General features: G+C 41.7%; 1 pseudogene; it reads left to right on the top strand.

Annotated features, from left to right (window-relative positions):
• Nucleotides 1-18,211, top strand: part of LOC141773569 (uncharacterized) — an 82,698-nt pseudogene extending 64,487 nt beyond the window's left edge.
• The last annotated feature ends 495 nt before the right edge of the window (nucleotides 18,212-18,706 follow it).

Genomic DNA, 18,706 nt, shown 5'->3' with positions numbered 1-18,706 from the left:
ATGCCATGATAGCTGTGTTGTTATATTCTGAGTTTCTCTCCACATTGAAGGCTGACCAACAGTAACTTCATGTTCTAAACAGCATGTATGTTTTCGTGGCTACGACTACATACTTGGACCACCAGAAACTTCCCAGTGGGACTACGTTTTGAGGCTGAACTGTCAGAACATCTGGAAGAGTCTTCCAATCACAAGGAGGGAGAACCAACCACAAACCTTTAAAAATCTTAAAGGTAAATTCTGGTTTATTTCAACCTGATGTATTTCCCATAAATATAACCGTTGTGACTCTGGGTCACGCTAACTTTGCACTCAGCACCTCTGTTATAGAGATTCAGGGAAACAAGGACTAGTGCAGAACATTGATATCAGCCTCCTACAACTTTCCAAATTAAGTGACTCGGTCAGATTAAGTGACAACAAGTTAGCGCGACCAATAGAGTCACAATGGACACATTTATGGGAAATACATCGGGTAGAAATAAAGTGGAAGTTTCCTTTGAGATATCTTCTGGTACACCCTAATGACAGGACAATCACCTCCGACACCAGAGACCATCTTTGAACAGAGACGGGGTGATTTTTAACCACCTATTTGTATAATCATTTGATCATTTACATCTTTACATCTTTATTTCATTTCATTTTGATCATTTATCATTTATAATTGAATTACTTAAAGGTCACCTATTATGCAAAATGCATTTTTCCATGTCTTTTAAACATCAATATCTGTCCCCTGTGTGTTTACAGGTCACCATAGTATCATAAAAGACCATCCTCTCTCTTTTTCTCCTGCTCCGTTTGTCCGGAAATGGGTGTGGAAATACGCTGCGCAGCTTTTCCTACTCTGGTGACGTCGTTAGAGAATTGCAAGCCATATAAGGGTTTCCTGGTGGAACCAGAGAGAACGTCCAGCTAGCTGACCCCGCCCCACAGCGCGTCACTGTCTCTCCTCCTCAACCTAACTATGAGCAAAGTCTGCTCCTCCAGCAGAACAGGCTTCATGTACTCCCATCATCTAAATATAACATGTTCTTTCACAAAGGCTTTATGTAATTACACTGTTTAAACAGCTGATATTTATATATTATATTTATTTGATGTCATGCATGTAGAAGAGTACAGGTAGTAAATAGTGACTGTAAGTAACACAATACATTTCTGTTTCACAGTCAAACTTTATTTGAGTAGACAGATGACAATCTTAATTATTCACAGCATTTTTAATCATCCCACCTGCAGTTATGTTGACATGGTACAGGAGAAAGTCTTTCAGCTCCGGTGAGCTCCGGTGAGTGTAACGTTAACCGGTCTGTAGTCATGGTAACACAGAGACTCTGATTACTTCCATACATTTATCAGGTGTCTTTTACCAGAAATAATGAACTGACTACTGTTTCACATCTTCTATTTTCCACCCTGATGTTCGCTGTCTTTACACACAGTCTCATAGCGGTAGCTACATGCTAATGGGTTAGCTCTGTATCTCCATGTAAACAGAGCTATCTGCTGTCCTCTGGGATTATTCTGTCAGTCATTTCTCACAGAGGGACCTGTAAAGACACATGTAAAACAGAGTGTATGTTTACGGTTTACAGAGTTGATGCATAAGGTAAACACTGAGCTAACTAATAGAGCTATAAATAGCATTATTTATCGGAGAGAAACCGTCAGGAAAACTTGGAATCTGGACCGCAGATGTTCATCATTTGTCGCCGATTTCTGATCAGATTCCTCCGGTAACGGGCGCTGGGTGAAGTTTCTGGTTTATAAACTTTAAAGTAGTTTATAAACTCTTCCTAGCTGCTTCTCCCTCTCCCTGCAGACGAGCTACAATCAGACCTACAGGTAGCTCTCTCTCTCCGTGAGCACTGAGCAGCTCCAGGGGAGGGGGAGAGAGTGACGCTGTGTTGAGGACGTTTGATTGACAGAAAACGCTGACCAATCAGAGCAGAGCCGAGTGGGAGGAGACAGGCTGTGAATCAGGGTCTTTCAAACAGAGCCTCTGAGCAGACATATTCAGGCTGACAGTATGAGAAGAATAAAGGTTTTTTTGAAAATTGCAGCATGTAAACATGTTCTAGTGCAACATTAAAATACATCTATGAACCTGGAAATGAGCATAATATGAGACCTTTAACTTTTGTTACCTTATCCTTGGTTCATTATATTTTACAGTGTGATGTTTGTGTTGTGAAAGAAAGAATAAGTGGCGTCTTGCCAAAAAAATTAAAGAGTTAAAGAACAGAATGTTCACTTTAAGGGTGTTCAAACTGTTAGAAGAGATTTTACTTGAGAAAAGAAGGTTTTACCTTAATTTGTACCTTTGTGTGTTTTTTACTTTGTGTTATCTTATTCATGTAATCCCATATACCAAGCATTTAATCAGCTTTGTGTTCTCATTGCTATAAAGAGGAATGTGCATAAGCAGGTTTGTGTGCTGTGCATAGACATGTTGTGTGCCATGGAAAGTTTAAGTTTGTGTCAACATGTCTGCAGTGGAAAGTAACAAAACCGCAAAATTCAAAAACAGCAGATGTACAGGAAAACATGTGGCTGAATCGGAAGCTGCAGAAATACCATTTGGGAGGTTTTAAACTTTGCAGAACTTTTCATCGGTGAAAGTTGATTGTTCTCGTAAAGTGAGGATTTGTGTACTCCCTGCCCACACTCGCAGAAGAGAATGCATTTCCTCTCATTCGTTAGCAATTAATGTCAACTGGTGAACAGAAATGTAAAGGAAGCGTGGAAAGGTAGAAAGACTTTTGCTCGCACACGTTTGCTCGAAAAGGGGGGAAGAAAAAAAGATCAAAATTTAGCCAAAGCGGTACTTTCCCTTTTTAAACCAAAATTAGAATTTTTCTTTGTTGTTGTTGGAAGAACCCTTGGTTGTGCTGAAGTTTTAAATAAATAATCGCTTCACTAGCCAATCGTTGTTGAGTTTTTCTCTGTGAGAGTGAAGCAACCGCACCGAAGACTTTTTTACGCGAGAAGACTCACTGTGGAGCTCCCGAGAGGTAAGCTTCAGCGCCCTCCACACCACGGCCACGTTACTGACTTAAATAATACACACACATATTTTTAGAGGTAGGGAAGCCTAGGTGCAGATCTCTCCCTGGGCCGGACCAGGTGTCCGCGCCCGGTGAGATCTCGTAACTGTTGAGCTTTTCTCTAAAGGCTAGGGACCTTGCACAGGCTATCTAGACGGAGAGGTACCGAGACCGGCTGTTCGGTTTATAAGGAGCATCCGTATAACAGGCTTATGCTGTAAGCAGTTAGGGGATTGTTCTCTTTAATTAACCTAGCAGAGGCCAGTAGGTTAGAATCACATAAGGAGGCCAGTCTCCGCCCTTCCCCCCTTCCCTCGTCTTCTCTTTGGCGTTACGTACGGATTTTACTCCAAGTGGAGAACAGAGCCAGCAAGCAGTTGAGAGGAGTTGGAGTAGGGGACTAACGGTAGCAACGGGACCCCGACAGTGGAAACTAGCCGCAGTTTCTCTGGAGGGCTACGGGCCCGCTAGCAGCTGCTTAGCTGATCCTTAAGTGCTACAGGCGGCAGATTAATGAACGTGCCGTCGCCCGCAGGAAACTCTCAGTTTCTGACACTCTGAGAGCGACCCGTCTCGTTAAGTTCTCGTAATATTAGATAAAAGCGTTAGCGGGATTAAAACCCCCTTCTACAATTTTTAACAAACTTTCCATCAATCAATATTTGTTGAGCTGTTGATCGGCGTTCTCAGCATTAACATTGTTTTAGGACTAAGTCGTGAGCTAATTGGACTCATTATCATTAATGATCTTACAGCAGTCAGATAATAAATGACCTCAGTAGTTAAGCCCAAACAGCAGCTGTGACTGATTTTTTTTAAATGTTCATAAAAGCAGAAGTGAATTAATTCATTTTATTAAATTAAAGTTTAAAAGTTTTTCATTTCTGTTTGTGTCGCTGTAAAGCCGACGACATCAGGTTCTCCTGGTCATTAATATTCATGAGCTCCCTCTCCTCATTGGCTACTGATAACAGGGTAACTAACCTGGTCCGGGGCAGGCTAACTGTCAGGCTAAGAGTTCCTGTAACACTGACCCGTCGGCAAAGCATTGATTTAACCTCTGATGTCGTATTATTTGACTTTATCAACCACTATCAGTCCAAAGATGAAAGTTTATAGAAAATCAACTACATATACATACTTTAGTAGTCTGGGTTATGACAAATTGCTCATAATATAATAAATATATACATAAATTGTTCATAATATAATAAATATATATATAAATGGGTCATAATATATCATTGGGTGAACCTGGGACACTGAATCACTGCTGAACCCTCTGGAGGTGTCGTGGGCCTCTCAGCGAAACAGCGAGGAAAGACGGCATGCACTTGATAACCCAGAAGATGCCATCGCTCACTTGACCACGATACTGAGTCGAGGCAGCAGGCATATGGGTGTGCAACTTAAGGGATACCAACAACTACTCCTATAAAACAGATTTACCACAAACATTCAACATCAACACATCTGGAGATACGTGGAGAAGTAGGAGGTAGCAGGAAATGGAAACACTCAAGTAAAGTACCTTGAATTAAGTACAGTACTAAAGTACTAAATGTACTTAGTTACATTCCACCACTGAATATAATAACGTTGATTAATAAAATCCTCTGTGAATCGTTGTTTCCCTCCTGACCTACAGGTGGAGACTTTCTTTCACTTTAAAGTGAAAAACCAGACCGGAAGTAGAGCAAACCGGAAGTGTGGTTGTTTCGTAGTGACCTCGGGCTGGTGGCGGGATAGTTGTTTCGTTAGTTGACGAGCATATTTGATCCGTTTCGAGGCGGCAGAGCTCCAGGTGAACCCGCACACACTCAGGTAAACACTTTAATAATGTTTCTTTGAGCCGGAAATCAAAGTGAATTTAGCGTTAGCACGCTGGGCTAGCTGCGATGCTAACAGCTAGTTAGCCTGTTAGCTTCGGCCTGCTGCTGTGTGGCTAACTGCTAGCGTTAGCCTTAGCTCTCTGTAATGTGTGCTCCTGTTATCTGATTGAACTTCCGGTTCCTTTGTGTTTTAGTCCAGTTTGAGAGGAGTTTCTCAGTTTGTCTCAGTGGACCATGTTATCAGCACTACGTGGATGAGAGTAAAACCAGAGGAGACAGCAGGACCTGAATATCTGTGTGCTTTGATTTGTAGTGAGTCCAGGACAACAGAGTCCAGCAGTCAGAGTGGAGACCTGCTGGATCTCAGAGACCAGGACCAGGAGCCCGTTTCAGAAAGCAGCTTTAACAAACTCTGAGATGGAAAAGTTTTCAGATCCAGAACAGCTGATCAGAGTTTGTTCAATCAAATGTGAGGATGAAACCAGCCTTCATCAATGGAGCTCTGATACTACGATTCACCATGGCAACAGGTAAATAAGAGGCAGAGCCTCCATCTGAATCCAGTCCACTAGAGATATTAATGCATGGATATGCTGACTGTGCACATTTCTCTTTAAAAAAGTGTCAATAACACAATAAAGCTGAATTCAGTGTTGTACTTTAATTCATCTTTTAGCAGACTGACATCTCCTAATGGATGATAAAGTGGTGAATGTGACGGTGTAGTAGACTGTAGCCTACATTACATTTAAATAGATTTATTCAGCTTTAATGTGACGGGACAAAACACAGGAGATGAAAAATATGAAATCTATCCATCGGACTGAATAAATGAGGAAATAAAACACTAATCACACTTTCTGAAACAGAGACCAGGACCAGGAGCACTACAAGAGCGAAATGGAGGAGGACCAGCAGAACCCGGACCAGCAGAACAACAAGGTCCCCAGAAGACCGGAAGCAGGCTCGTCCTCTGATACCATCGGTGTTCAGGTCAGTGTTCATGACTTCATGGCTTCATAACTGCACTAAAGACTAGGGATCGACCGATATGGGTTTTTCAGGACCGAGGCCGATTATATGTAGTCAAGGAGACCGATATTTTGAACCGATATACATTTGCAGTAAAAATTAAAATCTTGGTGTCAAAAATGGGAATAACACAAAACTTCGTTGAAATGCCTTGAAGCATATGTTTAATTAAAAGAGAACTTTTCAATATTATCTTAAAATAAAAGGCAGGGAGCTCCTAGCTTCTTATAAAGTTAAATGAACATTTTAATAAATAAATAAACAATATCTCTCGGAAGTTTTATAAAGTCTAAAAATAAATAAAACTAGCAAAACTTAAATTCAACTATTCAACTCTGATAACTGTACACCATCTATGCAGTGCCTTTATGGATTAACACTGGCCTTATATGCAGTTCCATTACATTACATCCCACTGGGCCTCTCTAACAGTAAAATGTGACAGGTACTGGTTTTTATTTATTAATAAAGCCCGTAACTTGCCATCATATATCACAGAAAATTTTACTTATATTATAACACAACAATAACTGAACCAATACGTCAATTTAAAACCATGTAAACCAACTATTTTACTCTTTAATGTAACTGATTATAACTGTGTTCTGATTTTGTCTGTTTGTTTTCTTGTTAATAATTTGTCAATGATTCCTCGAGATTTAAATAAAGATTAAATTAATGAATTACGTCTAAAGTTGCTTACAACAATATCCAGCACAGGACAGCCTACTGGTTGAGACTGAGAGGACCAGCCTTGGTAAGTGACGTGCAAGAAATAACGTTACAACCGATCAATTGTTTTGCTCGTCAGCTGGCTAAATTATGGATCAACAGATGAATTTATGGACGTTCGCTGTCGCATTCAAGCTCTATGACGCTCCACATCAGCTCACGTTGATCATGTTAACGTACATGTAAAAACATCAACTCATACGGGCGAGTAATATTAGGTTCGCAAATCAGCAGCTAAAGCAAGTTTCAGTTGCACTGCCACCAATATTACTCAGAGATATAACTAACGCTACTATATTAAATAAATAAACGCAATTATCTCATTATAAACTGGGGGGGAAAAGTTCAGAAATTTGTGTTTGGTGGATTATTTCTCTGTTGTTACAATGCTAATTGGCATTTTATTGTACATCATTGGAAAGCCTGTTTATTTACCTTTACAATGATGTCCAACTTGTAAGGATCATGCATTTGTGGGATGAGCAGCACAGCTGATTATGTGGGTAGCGCCCAAGAAAAATTAGCCAAAATGCTCTGCCAATGGTAAACAGTGTATTCTCCTGTTGGTGTTGACTCTTGTTTTGAGTTGTTTGGTGGATTGGATGATTGATCTCTCTATCAGTAACAAGGAACAAACAAGACATATTGGCTATTTTACACTTTATTCATTTAATACACCGTCAGGAGCCTCAGTAGGGTGGAAGATCCATACGCAGCCACAACAGCCTGGCACCTCCTCCTCATGCTGGTCACCAACCTGGTCACACGTTGCTGTGGGATGGCGTTCCATTCCTCAACCAGGATTCATTGCAGGTCAGCCAGCGTGGTTGTGTTGGTCACTCTAACACGTACAGCACGCCCAAGCTGATCCCACAAGTGTTCAATTGGGTTGAGGTCTGGACTCTTGGCAGGCCGTTCCATTCTCTCTACTCCCACATTGTGGAGGTAGTCTGTGATAACCCTGGCTCTGTGGGGGCGAGCGTTGTCATCTTGAAGGATGAAGTTAGGTCCCAGATTGTGGAGATATGGGATCGCCACTGGCTGCAGAATCTCATCCCGATATCTCACTGCATTGAGATGGCCTTCAATGATGACAAGCCTTGTTTTGCCAGTGAGGGAGATGCCGCCCCACACCATGACACTGCCCCCACCAAAAGCTGTTACTCGATCGGTGCAACAATCAGCCTAGCTTTCTCCGCGTCGTCTCCATACTTTGACCCTGCCATCCAACTTTCGCAGACAGAGCCTGGACTCATCACTGAACATGACATTCCCCCACATGTTCAGGTTCCATTGTCTGTGTTGTCGACACCAGCGCAAACAGGCCTGACGGTGAAGGGCAGTCATTGCAGGCTTCCTTGTAGCCTTATGAGAATACACTGTTTACCATTGGCAGAGCATTTTGGCTAATTTTTCTTGGGCACTACCCACATAATCAGCTGTGCTGCTCATCCCACAAATGCATGATCCTTACAAGTTGGACATCATTGTGAAGGTAAATAAACAGGCTTTCCAACGATGTAAAATACAATGCCAATTTAGCATTGTAACAACAGAGAAATAATCCACCAAACACAAGTTTCCAAACTTTTTCTTCCCAATTGCAACAACGTGCATTATTCAGACATGCTTGTCATCATATAAATAGATCATAAGATCATGGTGTTTTTGAAACTTCAGCATAGAGGACTGGGAAGTATATTGCAACGTATAATCAATATCTTCCGTCTTACCGAGAGGACTCCGCTCCGCTCGCTCACCGGACCTGAGTCTGTGTCTATGTTTTTCTCTGCACATCTGAGTCACGGTAACCCTCTGTGTTGATTGGTTATTGCCGATGACGTGTATCAGATAGCGCTGTGGGCGGGACATTGAGCCAGACAGCACAGTGGAGAGCGCTGACAGCAGGCTGACACAAAGAGGAGGCTGATCAGAGCCAAAGCAGCGCATTTATAAATTAATTTATTTCATCGGTTAAAAAAAATGCCGATACCAATAATCGGCAAAATGCCGAATATCGGCCGATAATATGGGCCATGCCGATAATTGGTCGATCCCTACTAAAGACACGAGGAAGAGTCAATAACTGAATAAATTACTGTTTAAACGACACAAAACTGAAACATCATGATGCGTTCAAGCTCAAGCTAGTTAACACGGGTGGTGCCATTGAGTTATATTATGATAAAATTTGCTCTATTTAGTAAAAATGAGTTGTATTGGGTGAAGGTCAAATCTAACATTATCATGATGCGTTCAAATGTAATCTTGTAAAATGTAGTTTTTGGTGAGAAACTTGAATAAATCCAGTTGTTTGAAGGAGATGTTTCACAGTAATATAAATTAGATAATCGAGAGGGAATTATGACCTGTTGAACTTCCTAGCTATAGTTTTAAGCAGCTTATAATACTTCTCCTCTCCTTATCCCTCTGCTTGTGCGAGTGTTAACGTACCTCAAACTACAAAGATAGTAGGTATTCTACATATTCCACATGCATTGATTGTTTTCTTCTTTCTGGAGGCGGGCCTTATGCATGAGGGCCACCATGACGTGCAAAAGCTGTGAATCTCTAAGACCATTTTTACAGATTCCCTCAGAGATATTAACATTACATATTATTTGGATAGGATTCCCTTAAAGAAACGTCATGAATGTAAGTTATTTTATCATTGACAATGTCATTATATTTAAGTAAACTAACACGGTTGATAATGCAACAGTTCATTTATTATGTTGTGTGTTTTCCTAAATGTTGAGACACCTCATAGGTAGACCAGACAGACATTTACCTGCTGATTACTGTACTTACACAAATGTACTGTAGTTATGTAGCCTACTGAGACCTCAAGAGCTATGGTGTAGCCATGGGTGTGCCACCAAAAGAAGCAGCTGGCACACCCAAAAATCAGATGCAGAATTCATTTTTAGTTATAGCCTTACTAAAGCAAGTTACTATTACTAATCAAAACAACCCACCACTATCCGTCAGCAGCCATTCTATATTTCTACTGGTGGAAGTTGGCAACCCTACACACACATTTAACAGGAAAAAAAGTCATGAGCAGTCGTTGCGTGGGGCCGGGACTAAGGATCGACCGATGTGTTCTTTTCAGGACCAATACCGATTATTAGTAGTCAAGGAGACCAATAACTGATATTTTATAGATTTGCAGTAAAAATGAAAATCTGGGTGTCAAAAATGGGAACAACACAAAACTTTGTTGAAATGCCTTGAAGCATATGTTTAATTAAAAGAGAACTTTTCAATATTATCTTAAAATAAAAGGCAGGGAGCTCCTAGCTTCTTATAAAGTTAAATGAAAAATGTATTAAATAAATAAACAATATCTTTCTGAAGTTTTATAAAGACAAAAAAATAAATAAACTAGCAAAACTTAAATTCAACTATTCAAATCTGATAACTGCACATCATCTATGCAGTGCCTTTATGGATTAACACAGGCCTTATATGCAGTTCCATTACATTACATCCCACTGGGCCTCTCTAACAGTAAAATGTGACAGGTACTGGTTTTTATTTATTTATAAAGCCCGTAACTTGCCATCATATATCACAGAAAATTTTACTTATATTATAACACAACTGAACTAATAGGTCAATTTTAAAACCATGTTAACCAACTATTTTACTGTTTTTAACTGTGTTCAGATTTTGTCTGTTTGTTTTCTTGTTAATAATTTTTTGTGTGTGTGTGTATTTATTCAGTTTTAACTGTACTCTGGACATCATTGAAAATGAAGGCATGTCCTCAATGATTCGTCGAGATTTAAATAAAAGTTAAATGAATGAATTACGTCTGAAGTCGCTAACAACAATATCCAGCAAGTCTCTACCAGAACCAGAGTCAGAGCTTCAGGACAACCTGCAGTAACGTTAGTTAGTGTCCTGGTTGAGACTGAGAGGACCAGCCTGGTAAGTGACGCTTAAGAAATAACGTTATAACCGGCCAATTGTTTTGCTGGTCAGCTGGCTAAATTATGAATCAACAAATTAACTTATTGATGTTCGCTGTACATGTAAAAACACCAACTCATACGGGCGAATAATGTTACATTATCGAATCAGCAGCTAAAGTAAGTTTCAGTTGCGCTGCCTGTCACCAACATTACTCAGAGATGTAACTAAGGCTACATAAATAAACGCTATTATCTCGTTATAGTTGACTGAATATCGTTGCAACAACATGCATTATTCGGACATTTTCAGCGGTGTAACCAGGAAACTAGGCACGCTTGTCATCATATAAATAGATAATAAGAACATGGTGTTTTTGCAACTTCAGCATAGAAGATTGGGATGTTTATTGCAACTTCGACAATATCTTCCGTCTTACCGAGAGAAAGCAGCACCGCTCGCTCACCGGAGCAGCTCCAGTCTGTGTCTGTGTGTTTTTCTCTGCACGTCTGGGGAGCAGCCGCCTTCAGTGTTGATTGGTTACACGTCATCAGCAATAACCAATCAGATAGTGCTGTGGGCGGGACATTGAGCCAGACAGCATAGTGGAGACTGAGTGGAGAGCGCTGACAGAGAGAGGAGGCTGCATCAGAGCCTGAAGCCTGGAGCACACAGCGCGCTTCATGCTCGCGTGACGGCAACGTCGCGTGTTGTTTTTTATTTCGGCGTCCATGTTAACAGGTTAGAGTGGACACACTGCCCGCATGAGACGCACGTCAGACGCGCGTCTATTTTATAGAATAGAAGGCTCGCCTATTTTTCACGCTAGCCGCTTACCTCTCGGCTGCGTCTCCCAGCAGCAACAGACAGTGAAGGTGATCTATTGACAGTATATGAGCAAGATTACTACAGTTTCCATGTCTAGACATCTGTAGAATATGTCACTGACCATCAATATTTTACACTTCCTATCTAGATTTCAAAATAAAAGTCCTCTAGCGTTTTTAGTGCACAGAATCATTCATTCATTAACACAATGCTTTTATTCTGAAATACTCTAAATAAAGCAGTTGTCTGCTTGCAGGTTTCCATCAAGTTAATATAGTACAGGCTTTTAATTATGTAAACACTGTAGTAGTCATAGCAGAAACCCTACATATGCTATAAATATAATAGACTGGGTTAATAGGTTATAAGAACATCAGGTGATAGTTGGCAGTATTTTTCCGATGCGCTCTCTCTCTCTCTCTCTCTCTCTCTCTCTATATATATATATACATGTATATACATATATATATATATGTATGTATGTATATATATATATATATATATATATATGTATATACATGTATATGTATGTATGTATATATATATATATATATATATATATGTATATACATGTATATATATATATGTATATATGTATGTATATATATATACATACATATATATATATATATATAGCCCATAGAAATCCCTCTTCACTGACAGAAAAGAGGGATTTATATGGGCTATATATTAATATTTATGTATGAATTTATTTGCTTGTTTTTAATAATATTTACAAATTACCACACAGTTCTTACCCTTTTTTGTCTTAAATAAATATAAATCACATTTATTATGAAGTTAAATGGCCATTAAAAGGCAAACTCTATGTAGAAAGAAAGGGCTGTCAGCAACAGCAAAAACACAGCTGACAGGTAGCTCCGAGACGCTCCCGAGACGTGGGTAACTCGCGTCTAGTGTGAACACCCTAGGTGGGCATGACGCGGCCACGACGTGACGCTGCCGTCAGGCGAGCCTGAAGCGCGCTGTGTGGCCCGGGCGTAAGTATGAGTGTGAATGAGTATTTAGATTAGATCCTGATGGACCTTAGCAGCCTCTGCCATCAGTGTATGAATGTGTGTGTGAATGGGTGAATGCTGACATGTAGTGTAAAGCGCTTTGAGTGGTCGGAAGACTAGAAAAGCGCTATATAAGTCCAAGTCCATTTACCATTTACCAAGTAGTGCATTTTTAAATAAATTAATTTCATCGCTTAAAAAAACAAAACGATACCGATAATCTGCAAAATGCCAAATATCAGCCGATAATATCGGCGAGGCCGATAATCAGCCAATCCCTAGCCGGGACTGGGAGAGGCTACAAAACTTTTCATAAATACTGTACAGTATATGCTGGGGTGGCTGTATTAGTGTTAAAAAAGAAATGTCCCCAGGTGCTCACATAAAGGGTCTCCATCTTAATGTTCGGGTCTGGATTTCAGTCCCAGTCCACCCCTGGATCATGTGGTACACCCAGTTCTGATACAAACCCACAGTTTTTTTCTTGCTACGCTAGTGCTCAAGAGCCCTTCTGGTGCTGGCAGACATAGAAGCTGGTTCAGTCGTCAGGGAATGACTTTCGGCGCTAGCCTGGGACCACAGAACCTGGTTGACTGTATCCAGCTGGGCGCCAAGCCTGACAAAGAAGGTCCGCTCCTATGAAGAACGGGAGTGGAGTTGAGGAACTATCCATCCATCCATTTTCTTCCGTTGTCCCGGAGTCGCGGGGGCAGCAGGCTAAGTAGGGAATTCCAGATGTCCCTCTTCCCAGCAAAGTTTTCCAGCTCTTCCTGGGGGACCCCATGGCGTTCCCAGGCAAGACGATATATATATATACATATATATATATCTCCAGCGTGTCCTGGGTCTACACCAGGGCATCTTACCAGTTGGACGTGCTTCGTCCAAAGGGAGACGTCCAGGAGGCATCCTGTTCACAGGCCCTTTTCGACGCGATGGAGCAGCGGCTCTACTCCGAGCTCCTTCCGGATGTCTGAGCTCCTCACCCTATCTCTAAGGCTGAGTCCAGCCACCCTATGAAGGAAGCTCTTTTCGGCCACTTATATATGCAATCTCATTCTATGGACAAGCTGTCCCCTGAGTCTTCAAACTCCGCCTCCTCTATGGAGGACATGTTGGTCGGTTTCAGGAGTTCCTCAAAGTGCTCCTTCCACCGCTCGATGATATCCCCAGTCTGGGTCTGCAGTTCTACTCCCCTGCTGAACACAGGCTGAGTCAAGCCCTGCTTTCCCTTTCTGAGTCGGTTTTCCAGAACTTCCTTGAGGCCAACCGAAAGTCCTTCTCCATGGTCTCCCCAAACTCCTCCCACCACCGAGTTTTTGCTTTTGCAACCGCCGCAGCTGCAGCCCTTCTGGCCAGCCGGGGACCCCCGGGCCAACCAAGCCCGAAAGGCCTCCTTCTTCAGCTTGATGGCCTCCTTCACCGCTGGTGTCCACCAGCGGGCTCTAAGGTTGCCACGACGACAGGCCTCGACGACCTTCTGACTACAACTCCTAGCAGCCGCTTCCAAAATGGAGGCTTTGAACATGGCCCACTCAGATTCCATGTCCCCAGCCTCCCCCCGGGATGCCTGAGAAATTCTTCCGGAGTTGGGAGTCGAAGCCCTCGCGGACAGGGGCCTCAGCCAGACTTTTCCAGGTCTGTCCGGCAGCCTCGCCCGCTATCTGATCCAACACACCACTAGGTGGTGATCAGTTGACAGCTCCGCTCCTCTCTTTACCCGAGCGTCCAAGACATACGGCCGCAGATCTGATGATACAACCACAAAGTCGATCATCGATCGTTGGCCTAGACTGTTCTGGTACCAAGTACACTTATGAACCGCCCTGTGCTCAAACATGGTGTTTGTTATGGACAATCCATGACTAGCACAGAAGTCCAACAACAAAACACCACTCGGGATCAGATCAGGCAGGCTGTTCCTTCCAATCACCCCACTCCAGGTTTCTCCATCGTTGCCCACGTGAGCATTGAAGCCCCCCATGAGAACTATGGAGTCGCCAGTCGGCGCCTTTTCCAGGACGTTAGCCAGAGACTCCAAGAAGGCAGCGTACTCATAGCTGCTGTTTGGTGGATATGCACACACAACAGTCAGAGATTTCCCCCCTGCGACTTGCAGCCGCAGAGAAGTGACCCTCTTGTTCTCCGGGGAGAACTCCAACACAGCAGCGCTCAGCAGAGACTTGTGAGTATCCCCACACCCGCTCAATGCCTATCACCCTGGGCAACTCCGGAAAAGGCGAGAGTCCAGCCCCTCTCCAGGAGTGTGGTTCCCGTACCAGAGCTATGTGTGGAGGTGAGCCCAACTATATCTAGATATAACTATATCCCTCCCCCGAGACCACTTTGCCTTGGAAGACCATACCAGCGGCCAATGCTCCCAACAACACAGCTCCCAGGATCACTGGCGCACACAAACCCCTCCACCCCGGTAAGGTGGCGATTCATTGGAGGGGGAGTTGAGGAACTACATTCACAAAATGTAATGTAATAAAAACAAAAAATCAGTTGTGTTCATCAGGTTCATCACTGATGGCCGACGTATTGTAGCCGTTCTTTTGAATATCAGTGATTAAGAGCTTATTAAACAGAAATAACATCTCAGGAAAACAGAAGTTTTCAGGATTTCCTTCAGCAAACCAACTGGACTTGAGCAGGGATATACTGTATTTTGTCATTGTGTTTTTAATCATGTGATTTTGGACAGTTATCCTGTTGGATCGACTAAATATTTGTAGAGGAGACCTTTTTACTCAGTAGTGCTTCTGAGTAAAAAAAAGTCTAAAGAGCTCATCAATGAAAAGGCTAGACTGAAAAAAGACTGAGACTGATCTGAGCTCTGTTTATGTTTGTTGATAAGAGATTGTCTCAGACTATGAAATGTGAAACCGTTGATGTCGGCTGATAACTAGCTAATGCTAGCTAGCCGGCTTTCTGCAAATATCAGGCTGATGTCTTGTCAACACAAATAGTTCGGATGAATTATTAGACAGACTGTCAGTTTCTGTCCTGCCTGCGTTCAAAGTGATAATTAAACTGGATGTACTTAGCTGGAGCAGCTGGTACTGACGGTGCATGCGTAGCTGTATGAGATAAAAGTTATTTTTAATATATACATGATGACAGAAAGAGAGACAGATTCATTAAAAAAGGTCTCTATCTGTGCAGCAGAGGTGAAGATATCCTGACTTAGTGCATGGTATGGGTCAAGCTTCAACATAGCTATGTCTTACATTTCCCATAATGCAACTCCCATAATGGGAGTGCATTAGTCAGACTGGAACATTGTCGGTTATGTTCCACAGACATGCTCTAAATGTTCTTTATGGTTCTAGATAGGTTGCTCTACCATGGCATCTCACTGACTCTCTCTCTCTTCTGAATGTCTTTTGTTATAGAAACGGAGAGGAAGAAAGCAAGTGCTTCATCAGAAAGTTGACATTGGAGAGAAACTACACGACTGTGACCTATGTGAGAAAACTTTTCCTTTGGGCAGTAACCTCAATATCCACCAATGCATTCACACTGAAGAGAAACCCTACAGCTGTGATGAATGTGGGGCAGATTTCATACAACCGAGTCGCCTAAAAAGACATCAACGCATTCACACTGGAGAAAAATCCTACAGCTGTGATGAATGTGGGAAAACTTTCACTTCAGAGAGTAAACTCAAAATCCACCAATGCATTCATACCGGAGAGAAACCCTACAGCTGTGATGAATGTGGTGCAGCTTTCCTGCGAAAGTGTCACTTAAAAATACATCAACGCATTCACACTGGAGAAAAACCATACAGCTGTGATGAATGTGGGGCAGCGTTCCGGCAGCAGAGTAACCTAAAAACACATCAACGCATTCACACTGGAGAGAAACTGTACAACTGTGATGAATGTGGGAAAACTTTTTGTGATGGTAGTTCCCTTAAAAACCACCAGCGTATTCACACTGGTGAGAAACCGTACTGGTGTGACCAATGTGGGAAAACCTTTTCTTGGTCTAGCTCCCTGAAAAAACACCAATGCATTCACACTGGAGAGAAACCGTACTGGTGTGATGAATGTGGGGCAGCTTTCCGGCAGCAGAGTAACCTAAAAACACATCAACGCATTCACACTGGAGAAAAACCATACTGGTGTGACCAATGTGGGAGAACTTTTTCAGAGTCTGGTCACCTTAAACGCCATCAACGTATTCACAGTGGAGAGAAACCGTACAACTGTGATGAATGTGGGAAAACTTTTTGTGATGGTGGTGCCCTTAAAAAACACCAGCGTAGTCACACTGGTGAGAAACCGTACTGTTGTGACCAATGTGGGAAAACCTTTTCTTGGTCTAGCTCCCTGAAAGACCACCAACGCATTCACACTGGAGAGAAACCGTACTGGTGTGACCAATGTGGGAAAACTTTTTCAGTGTCTGGTCACCTTAAACGCCATCAACGTATTCACACTGGAGAGAAACCGTACTGGTGTGACCAATGTGGTAAAGCTTTTATTCGGAGTAGTAACCTTAAAGCTCACCAACGCGTTCACACTGCATCGTTGTGAACAATTTTCAGAGCCTAGCTAGCTTTTTCCTTCTGCCTCCTCCCCAAGCCATGATAGCTCTGCTGTTATATTCTCAGCTTCTTTCCACATTGAAGGCTGACCAACGGTTATTTTATGTTTTAAACAGCGTGTATGTTTTCGTGGCTATGACTACATAATTGGACCACCAGAAACTTCCCAGTGGGACTCCGTTATGAGGCTTAACTGTCAGAACATTTGGAAGATTCTTCCAATCACAAGGAGGGAGAACCAACCACTATCCTTTACAAATCCTAAAGAAAAATTCTGGTTTATTTCAACTTGACGTATTTCCCATAAATGTATCCGTTGTGACTGTACGGGTCACGCTAACTTTGCAGACAGCTCCTCTGTTATAGAGATTCAGGGAAACAAGGACTAGTGCAGAACATTGATATCAGGGAATGCTACTCGAACCTCCTAAAACTTTCCAAATTTGGACGATGAATCGCCTGTAGTGTGATGACTGAAAGATGAAAATAATAATGAAGTTATTCCTTAATTCTTGAAACTTCTTCCAGAAACTTTACCTGAACTCTCAGGGCACTAAGTGGTGCGACTCTTAATTTACAACCACCCTGGCTAAGCTCAAAGAGGAGAAACAACCACAAGATGTTGTACCCATCCTGACCATTTGAGCTGTTTAATGAATTATTGGTTAAAGGCCCTGACATCTGGTTCTTCCAAAAGACTCTGAGAAGCGGTGAAGACCAACCAGTAAGACACAATGAACTGATGATGAGAAGCAGAATGAAACTAATTCTGCCACTAAAATGTACATCAATTCATTTCTTAGATTGGACATTCCTGTTAGAGGTTTCAATCCACATCTGAGATACTGAACTGTTTTAGTTTATCTATGTCAGTTATTTTCAATCTTTGTAACTCAAATATTCATGCTAATAAACAAACAGGTTTGTGAAACAATAACGAATTAAGCCCAAACAAGTTAAACTGACTAAAGGTTGTAGATCAAAACCTTCCCTTTATATTAATAACTGGGTTAGATCTTGCCAGCCTACAGAAATGTTATTTCTATATACAGTATGCGTATTATAGGTCCCCGAAGATCTAAAACAGAAATTTGGGTGCACATAATGCCTGTTAGTCCTTTATTTTGAATATATGTTTTTAATATACTTGAAGTGTATTACACCTTTTAACGTTGTTTTTGAACCATACACAAATTGACCCCTTTTTACTGTTACATGTGATGACATGTGTTTTATGTTGTCTAAGTTGAATTCTAACTGTTATGTTGGTAACTTGTGTCTCCCTAACGCCCAGTCTCACAGACATGTCTGCTTCATGGGAGCGACCCCTTCCCTTCTGACTCTTGCTCTCATCTCGACAGATCTGTGCCACATGTTGAGATCAATCATATCTTTTCATTTATATGTGTAATTAGTGCACATATACTGTATATCTGCATATATAGGCCTGTCTGTTGTAGTGTTTGTATACCTAAATGTTATGATAACAAGGTTTTATCTATGTTGTGTAATTTGTTAATTAATTTTAATTCAATTGATCAGGTTTTATTCAGTGGTTTATATCATATACAGTAGGTGTTTGGTTCTACAGCAGATAAAGCCCAGATGTCTGATACGGAAAAACTAATTATGTGAAGCAAATTAATTAGTATCAATCCTGCAAAATAGGTTTAACTGAAAGAGTCAATATAGTTTATTACATGGGAGGAGTAACATGTAATGAGTAATGTTCAT

The sequence above is a fragment of the Sebastes fasciatus genome, chromosome 9 (genome assembly GCF_043250625.1).
Source record: "Sebastes fasciatus isolate fSebFas1 chromosome 9, fSebFas1.pri, whole genome shotgun sequence".
NCBI classification, from domain to species: Eukaryota; Metazoa; Chordata; class Actinopteri; order Perciformes; family Sebastidae; genus Sebastes; species Sebastes fasciatus.
Note: the sequence above shows the minus strand (reverse complement) of the source record. Positions and strands in the feature narration are given on the sequence as shown.